Raw genomic sequence first — 9,356 nt, 5'->3', positions numbered from 1 at the left:
GCCTCATCATTAACCAGCCTGGTAACCCCCAGCAATGTCCAAGGCCTACTGAGGTCACATTCTGTACCTTTCACTACTTTACACATTTTTTAACAGAAAGGAACTACTTTTTAGAAGGGATTACAAGATTGTTTCCCTAAAATAGCTGCAGAGACTGGAGGATAGAGTCTTGGGGTATTGAAAAGAGGCTCCTTGGACAAGGGGCCCATCCTACTTCAGTGAAAGGAGCCTCCATTCACCTACAGCTCTTACCTGTTCAACTGCAACATACCTGCAGCTATCATCTGCTCCCCTACAACTCTCACCTGCTCACCTACAGCTCTGCTCTGCAGGTCAGAGGCTGACATCAAAAACCAGGACAAACTCTGAGGACAGAATGAGTAATTCTACAATCCTAGAAATCCAGTCTACTCCAGGTTGCTCATACAATACAACCTACCCCACTGCACAGATGAGATCTAATGCTTTGCCCTCCTTGAGGTCAATAGTGATTTCTCAAATACCACTGTGAACAACAATGACCCAAAGCAGCCCCCACACAGACCGTGGGCATCTTTGGGAACTTCTCTCCTTCTTTCCAGCCAGAGTCTCAGACCCATCCCAGAAAAGCTGAACCAAACATCTCCCCCTCTGCTACAGGAGCTTGCCTGGAGTCAAGGGTATTACAATGTGAGGCTAATTACTGTAGCCTTTTAACATGCTCTCCTCTGAAGCCCTCCCGGGAAGGATAAAATAAAACACTACATAATAATATATGAAATGAACGGTGGACCTGGAACCTTCAGTAATTGTGTGACCTTGGACAAAGCAGTTGACCCAGACTTGCAATCTCATTAACACAGGAGAGAGAGGGGAGAGGCCGTTTCCTTTCCCTTGCCAGGGTAAGAAGGGTCAGGCAGAGCCAGGGAGTTTCAAAGTGGACCCGGGAGAGGCCGCTGCCTTGTGGGAGACACTGAGCCTGGCTATTCTTTACCTACGCCCTACAATTTTTTTCAGCTGACAATCTCAATTTTATCTGCTGAAGTTGGGGTTTTTTTGCCTTGCTTTAACTATGAACTATGTTATACACACAGAAGGGTATAAGAAGCTTACCTACAGCTCTGCTCCGCAGGTCAGAGGCTGGCGTCAAAAAACAGGACAAACTTTGAGGATGGAATGACTAAGTCTACAATCCTGGAAATCTGTCTAGTCTACTCCAGGCTGCTCATACCATACAACCTATCCCACTGCACAGATAAGATCTGTGCAGAAGGGCATATATAAAACGTTTAGAAACCACTAACAACACGAACACCTGTGTATTTGTCTTTGGCAAAGTCCATTAACAATTCCCAGGAAATAAAAATAAAATCAGAGTGGTAGAACAAAATCTAACCGTCCTTCTTTGGTGCTCAGTCTGGTTTCACTTGCTCATACACAAGCCCCGCACCTGGCCCTTCAGACCAGAGATCCTTCTGGGAAATGGCCCAGCGGACACCCGAGCTCCCCAGCTCTGTGCAGAAGCGCCAAGCACGGTGCCTTAATTCAAGATGGCCGCAGCATCCCGGGCAGCAACGCTGCCAACAGTCGCAATCTGAGCCCTGAGCAGCACAGCTGCGCCCAGCCCAGAGAACTCCACCCTCGCCTATCTTCACCCACCTCAGAGACACCTGGCCTTTCAGGTGGGACTTGTGCTATACAGCAGGGGGTCCCCAACCTCCAGGATGTAATGCCTGATGATCTGAGGTGGAGATGATGTAACAGTAATAGAAATAAAGTGCATAATAAATACAATGAGCTGGAATCATCCCCAAACCATTCCCTCCCCCGACACACACGCTGTGGAAAAAATTATCTTCCACAAACCAGTCCCTGGTGCCAAAAATGTTTGGGACCCCTGATGTAGAGCATGAGCTTGCACCCCTCGATTCTTGGATCAAAGCGTAAACCTTTATTCTGCTTCTGAACTGAACTGGATGTCATTCTGTTGGCGCGAATGACACCAGGCAGGAGAATCATAGTTGGGACCCAACTTGAAAGGCTCAGTAACATATTCACCATTGCTGCTGCTGCTACTGCTAAGTTGCTTCAGTCGTGTCCGACTCTGTGCGACCCCAGAGAGGACAGCCCACCATTCGGGAATAGAAATAGAATCTTCCGGCTCAGTGGTAAAGAATCCGCCTGCCAATGCAGGAGAGATGCAGGTTCGATCCCTGGGTCGGGAAGGTCCCCTGGAGTAGGAAATGGCAACCCACTCCAGTATTCTTGCCTGGGAAATCCCATGGACAGAGGAGCCTGGCGGGCTACTGTCCATGGGGTCACAAAAAGCTAGACACAACTGAGAGACTGAGCATGCACAGAAGCAGGTATAGAATCTTACATACCTTAAAATTCCCACTGGACTCCTCCACATCACTTCCTCCTTCTTCCCCTGCTGACCTTACTAGGCTGATTTTGTGTTAATGGTTCTCTCTTTTCTTGTCACCCATGAATGTGTCTCTAAAAAAATAGACTAATTAAATTTGCTTTTTGACATTTATATCAATCCAGTCATACTGTTAGGAGTTGATCTGTGACTTGCATCTTGTGCTCAATTTTATGTTTTTAAGATTCCTTCATGCTTTTGAGGGCAGCTCTTGAGTAAGGCATTCATTTTCACTGCTGTCTCCTATTTCTTAATATATTGAATCAAATAAATCAGAATGTATGTATTCATTCTTCTGTTGATGGGCATTTGAGTTGTTTCCAGTTTGGAATCACTATCAATGCAGCTATGAACACTCTTGCATGTCTCCTGGCACACATGTGTAAGAGTTTCTTCAGCTAGGAGTGGAATTGCTGGACATAGAGTGTGTGGATGCTCAGGTTTACCAGGTAATACTAAGTAATGCTATCCTGTTAGTCAAAGTGATTGTACCAATTTATATTCCCACTAGCAGTTAATGAGCTCCTCGCAAACAACCTCAACACTCTAAATTATCAACTTTGTTGTTGCTAATTTATTAGTATAAAATGGCTTATCATTGCAGTTTGAATTTGTAATTCTCTGGTAAATAATGAGATTGGGCATCTTTCCATATGATTGTGAGTCATATGTGTGTTCTTCTGTAAAATGCCTTTGCCTACTATTTTGTCATTTGTTTTGTTTTTATTGCTTCATAAGAATTGTTATATATTCTGTAGTTATATACACTTGAAGCTATATATTGCAAATCTCTATCTATTGTATCATTTGTTCACTATCTTAAATGTATCTTCTAATAACAAAGTTCTTAAGTTGAACATAGTTGAATTTGCAACAATTTATAGAAGTTTTGATCTGTAATAGGGCCTATCAACTTCTGCAGCTTCTTCAGGATTGTTTGACTATCCTTGGCCTTTAAATTTCTGTGTAAAGTTAAGAATCTTCTAGCCAAGTTCTACCAAAAAATAAGCAAATAAAAACTCCTACTGGAATTTCACTAAATCTATAGATCAAAAAATGAAATTGTAAACTCGTTCATTTTTTGATCTATAGATTTAGTGAAATTCCAGTGGTACACATGGTGTATATCTGCATGGTTTTATGACTAAAATCTTTCAGTAAAGTTTTAGAGCTTTAGCTCTACTTCCGTCTCTTTTATAAATGTATTTACTAAGCACTTAATTTTTTATTGCTAATGTAAGTGATATCTTAAATTTGTAGTTTCTAATTACTGCTGGTATATTGAAATACAATTAATTTTTACATTAATTTTATTTGCAGATATCTTGTTGAACTCTTAATAGCCCTAATAATTCATATATATTTTGGAATTTCTACTTCTACAAATAGTGACATTTGTTTCTTCCTTTCCAATTTTTAGACTTTTCATTTCTTTTTTTTTGTTTTACTACCCTAGCTATGAACTCCTATACATTGTTGAAAAGGAGTATTAGAAGGGGCCATCTCTGCCTTATCCCTTGAATTTAAATTTTTGACGATTAATAATGATGTTTGCTGTAGGTTTTTAAGAGGTTCTTTTCCAGATTAACAAATGCCTCTTCCATTTTTAGTTTGCTTTAACTGCATTCCAGAAGTTTTAAAACATCATATTCAGTTCCATGTATGTAAATTTCCATTAGACAGTTTCTTTGATCTATGAGTTGTTTAAAGTGTGCTTTTCATTGCTAAATATAAGGATGTTTCTCATTATGTTTTGTTATTATTTCTAACTTAATTACATTTGAAATTTATTCATAGGAAATTCCATGAGTGCTTAAAAAGAAGAAATAATCTCCAACTGCAGAGTCCAATGTTCTCCATTTGCCCGTTTTATCAAGTTTATTAATGTGTACTTTAAATCCTCTGTATCTTTACTGATTTTTTAGTTTAGTTCTTACTGTTTAGCTTCCCTGGTGGCTCAGAGGGTAAACCATCTGCCTGCAATGTGGGAGACCCAGGTTCGATCCCTGGGTTGGGAAGATCCCCTGGAGAAGGAAATGGCAACCCACTCCAGTATTCTCGCCTGGAGAATCCCATGGATGGAGGGGCCTGGTAGGCGACAGTCCACAGGGTCGCAAAGAGTTGCACACGACTGAGCGACTTCACTTTCTTTCTTTCTCTCTTACTGTTTAGTTTGTTAATTTTTGATACAAATGTGTTAAGATCTCCTTCTAGTGCAATAGATCTGTCTGGCTTCCATTTGTATTGTTTCTCATTTGTTTGCTATATGTATTTTGAGACTCCATGTGTATATATGTAATATATATTATATACATTTTAAATACATATCTTATTACTAATATATATGAGATGGTATTTCATATATGTCATATACATCTACATATAGCTATGTATGATGTATATATATAAGACATATACCTATGTCTTACAAGTTTAGAATTATTATATATTTGGGCAAAATTAAGCCTTTTACCATTATATGGTGACATTGCTCATAAAACTGTTTGGCTTAAAGTCTGCTTTTTTTTCTTTTTTTAAAAAATATTTTGGCTGCATAGTTGTGGCATGTGTGTGTCATATGGGATCTTTAGTTCCCCAGCCAGGGATTGAACCTGTGTCATCTGCATTAGAAGGTGGATTCTTAGCCATTGGACCACCAGAGAAGTGTCTATTTTTTTCTGATATTATTTTTCCATTTTTCTTTTGATCAGTAATTGCGTATTGTATCTCTTTTCATCCTTTAACTTTCAATATTTCTATATCCTTAGGTTTAAAAAGCATCTCATGTAAATAGCATATGCTAGGTTGTATTTCTTTATCCGAGGTATTGATTTTTGTCTATTAACTCAGGACATAAGTCTGTTGTATTCATAGTAATTACTGATATATTTGAGTTTATTTCTATCATCCTACTGTGTGTATATATTTGTTTCTCTTTATTCTTCTCCATACCCCACATCTTCTGAATTAAGCATGATTGCTGTTTGCATTTCATTTGTCTTTTATTCGTTTACAATTTATCATATCCATATCCTTTTTGTGGTTTGCCCCAAAAATTATAAAATGCATTTCTAACAATTTAATAATTCTATAATTAATAGTTTAACCCCCTCCTGAAAAAGTCAAGGTCCTTAATTTTTTTCCTTAATTCCAATTATCTGCCCACCTAATTCAGTGCTTATGTTGTGTGGTATTTTACTCCTAATATTTTTTTCCCTGAAAATAGGACATTTTAATCATGTTATATGTTAAGATTTATTTAGATTTAAGTTAAGGGTTAGAAGTTATGCTTGGTTGGTTCTTTTTCAAGTCTATTTGCTTCTTGTTCAAATTTTCAAGGCTTGTTCATATTTTGCATAGTTATTTTACTTGTGTTCAGTAAATCTAACATCTAATGCTCTGGCTGATCTACTTCTAGTATATGTTTGTTTATTATTATTTCTATTTTTTGCTAGTTCTGTCAATCATAATACTTTGTTTCCTTGTGTGTTTTTGAGTTTGTTTGTTTGTTTTAACTATAAGCTGATCATTCTCCTTGGATATTGTCTATGGAAATTCTGAGAGAACTGAGTTACAGCAGAATTCCTCCAGAATATATTTGTGTTTATGCAGCTGGTCATGTCAGGTATTACCAAACTGAGAACATGTTAAATGTTTACACCTAGATATTTAGGGCCACACATGTGGAATGAATGTGAATTGCATATACAAGAGAGAGTCAGTTTATGTCTGGTCCAAGTGATTATCGTGGTTGAGACCAATAACTTTTCTTGCTTCTCTTTCTGTGTTCACCATAAAACATTTGTAATCTTTTGGGATTCCAGCTTTATTTAAGGATCTCTTATGATGCACCCTACTTTGATCAAGCTCTGGACTTAAAATCCTCCATCCCATCCCCATCAACCTCCAAAACAGAAGACCAAGGTGCCGGCATCTGGCAGAAACTTCCAGGGTGGAGGCAAGCTTTGGAATTCATTTACCTCTCTGAGTTCTTGGTTTCAGTTTGTTTGGGAGCTAAGAGGATTTCTTACCTCCATGTCAGCTCAGAGAGGCATTTTTAAAGATTTTTTAAAAATATACTTTATTCAATACTTCAGTTTTTGGGGGGGGTGGGGTGGGAAAATTATTCTGGCTATCTAATTTACTCTATTGCTGGAAACAGAAATGATCAAGCTGGTTTATTTTTAGCCAAGGCTAATTTACAGATCAGTCTGCACCTGTGAACCTGAACCAATTTGCATGAATGTGCCTTCCTTTTCCAGCTAAAAAGAATTTCTAAAGATGATAACCAATGGACTTTTGTTGGAGAAAAACAAATAGCATGCCAGTCTGGACTGATGTTGAAGCTGAAACTCCAATACTTTGGCCACCTGATGCGAAGAGCTGACTCATTGGAAAAGACCCTGATGCTGGGAAAGATTGAGGGCAGGAGAAGAAGGGGATGACAGAGGATGAGATGGTTGGATGGCATCACCAACTCGATGGACATGGGTTTGGGTGGACTCCAGGAGCTGGTGATGGACAGGGAGGCTTGTCATGCTGTGGTTCATGGGGTCGCAAAGAGTCGGACGACTGAGTGACTGAACTGAACTGAACTACCTCTTGCAGAGGCTCCCAGAAATAACAATGCTATCCTACACCTGAAACTATCATGTCAAACGTGTTAATAATTACAATAGCTAGTGTCCTTCAGGGTAGGCTGATTATCATTTGCAGAACCCTAGGTAATGATATGTATTACCTCAGCCTTCACAATAACCATCTGCAGGAGACATTATTGTTAGTTCCATTTTACAGATGAGGAAACTGAAGAGTGGAATGGTTAAGTAATTTGCCCAAAGAATGTGGTGGAAGTGGGAGGTGCTTGGGTTCCAGAACACATGGCCCTAGCCTTATCAGCTCTGTTAGAAGATAAACTATCAGTGAAAAACTAGCTTCCTGAGAAATACAGCCCATATCAGATTATTCAGGAGGACTGAATAGTCTAATATTATTCAGGGGGATTGAATAATCTAATATTCCTCTACAACATGGTCCTTAATTGAGCAGCCCATCAGAAATACTCAGGGAATGTTTAGACATTCTAATCTAGTTGGTATGGGGTGGGGCCTCGACCTCTTTATTTTGTCAAGTCTCCGCAGACAGTTCTGGTGAACACCTTTGATTAGAACCAGGCCACCACCCTGGATAGCCTCTTTTCTCCCTTTGTTCACATGTAAGAACACTTTACTAGGTCTCAACTTCCCAGAAAAAAACAGGCCTTTGGCAGGAAAGAGAGTTGTCATCTTACTAGTCACCATCTGTATGTCCTTAGGCGGTCAAGACTCTCAGGTTTCTGAGTGGGCATTGAATAAACCCTGTCTCTTTGGGGTTAGCACTGTGTAGCAATGGGTCAGGCCAGGGGGAGGGGCAGCTCTGGCTTAAACCCAGGTGCGGGGAATATTTATGCATTTCATGTATCCATCCCTCCTTGCCTGTGGATATTTGGGAGTGAGAGTCACTGTGGAATGCTACACCTAAGTGATCCTGGATGATCTCCAACACATTTCCCTCGCTGACAGTCCATCTTCTCTCCTTCCTAGTTAAGTGCTTGAGAAACGTGAGAAGTACAATTTAACTTGGGAAGAGTCACTAAGGGACAAAGTCCTAAAAAAGAAGGAGAGGCTCAGATTGAGAATGCCACCCACCTCCACACACACACACAGCACCCTTCTGTCAAGGCTTCTGAAGCCATCTGGGCAGAAAGAAACTGCTTTTAAGGAATTTGGCTCTGTTGGGCCTGCATATACAATTCCAACACAGATGTTCCTTGGCAACCAGGCACCTGGCTTCTCTGGGACAACATGGCAACAATCCTCACTCCCCAGCTGGTTCTAGGCCCAGGTCTGCATCACCAACTTAGTCCTTCCATTCAGCACTTCCGGCCTGAGCCCTTCCAGCTGTACTGGGTCCCTCCCAGGAGGTGAGTGAATACTTCACCGCAGGGCCTAGCCTGGATGCCCTACTCAGTGCTCCCTGCTGTGTGCTTTGTAGGGCTTCACGGCTCTGCCCTGCACTCACAGTCTTCCCAGCCCTCAGAGGTGATGGGCAAAAGCCACTCCATGTGCAAATAGAAAGGTGCCAGGGGGGTGGGCTGGGCTTTCTGAGGAGCCTTGACCAGCCATAGGCCCTGGTTCATAATGCAACTTCATCCACTTCAGGCAGGACTCCCCTGAGAGGTGACTGGGCTCACCTGCTAGCCCTGAGTCTGTGTCAGGATCAGCAACGAGGCCTGGCCATATCCCCTGGCCACTTATGCTTCCTGCGGCTGCAGCTGTAGAGCCCAGGTGAGGCCTCAGACAGGTATCAGTTCTTAAGGAGGTGGGGTAAGGCCCAAGTTCTGCTCTGCCAGGAGTTTCCTTAGAAAGGCCTCTGGATGGGAGGTTGGAGGGGAGAGTGGCAGAGGGAATGAGGCCATGAAGACCTGGTTCTGTGTCAAGTGAGCTAATGTGCTGAGGGCATTACCTGCAGCATTGTGAGCGCTCATTACCTCTCTGCTGTTACCGCAGACTACTAGGCAGTGTGACCGATCTCCCAGACCCTCTACATAGACTCTCCATGAGTCTTAATCAAGTTCCTGCAGGGCAGGTATTAAATTAGAAGTTCAGAGAGGTTAAGTAACTTGACCAATATCACACAGCCTACGACAGAGTCTGAGTTCAAATACGAATGAGTCCAGCTCCAAAACTGGACTCTTTCCTACTTCTAGTCTGTCATATCTCCCTTATACAATGGCAAATTTATCAACACATTTGTTTTTTAAAATGACTAATAAAGCATTTTTTAAAAGACTGCTGCTGCTAAATCGCTTCAGTCGTGTCCGACTCTGTGTGACCCCATAGACAGCAGCCCACCAGGCTCCCCCGTCCCTGGGATTCTCCAGGCAAGAACACTGGAGTGAGTTGCCATTTCC

The 9,356-nt window shown here is 41.3% G+C and overlaps 1 long non-coding RNA gene across 1 annotated transcript; it reads left to right on the top strand.

Annotated features, from left to right (window-relative positions):
- Nucleotides 1–2,410: 2,410 nt before the first annotated feature.
- LOC129621409 (uncharacterized) lies at nucleotides 2,411–6,346 on the top strand. The gene is made up of 3 exons (XR_008699331.1): nucleotides 2,411–2,619; nucleotides 2,719–2,853; nucleotides 6,229–6,346. It is a non-coding gene; the product is annotated as an uncharacterized LOC129621409 (long non-coding RNA).
- Nucleotides 6,347–9,356: the final 3,010 nt, after the last annotated feature.

The sequence above is a fragment of the Bubalus kerabau genome, chromosome 10 (assembly GCF_029407905.1).
Source record: "Bubalus kerabau isolate K-KA32 ecotype Philippines breed swamp buffalo chromosome 10, PCC_UOA_SB_1v2, whole genome shotgun sequence".
In the NCBI taxonomy this organism is placed as follows: Eukaryota; Metazoa; Chordata; class Mammalia; order Artiodactyla; family Bovidae; genus Bubalus; species Bubalus kerabau.
Note: the sequence above shows the minus strand (reverse complement) of the source record. Positions and strands in the feature narration are given on the sequence as shown.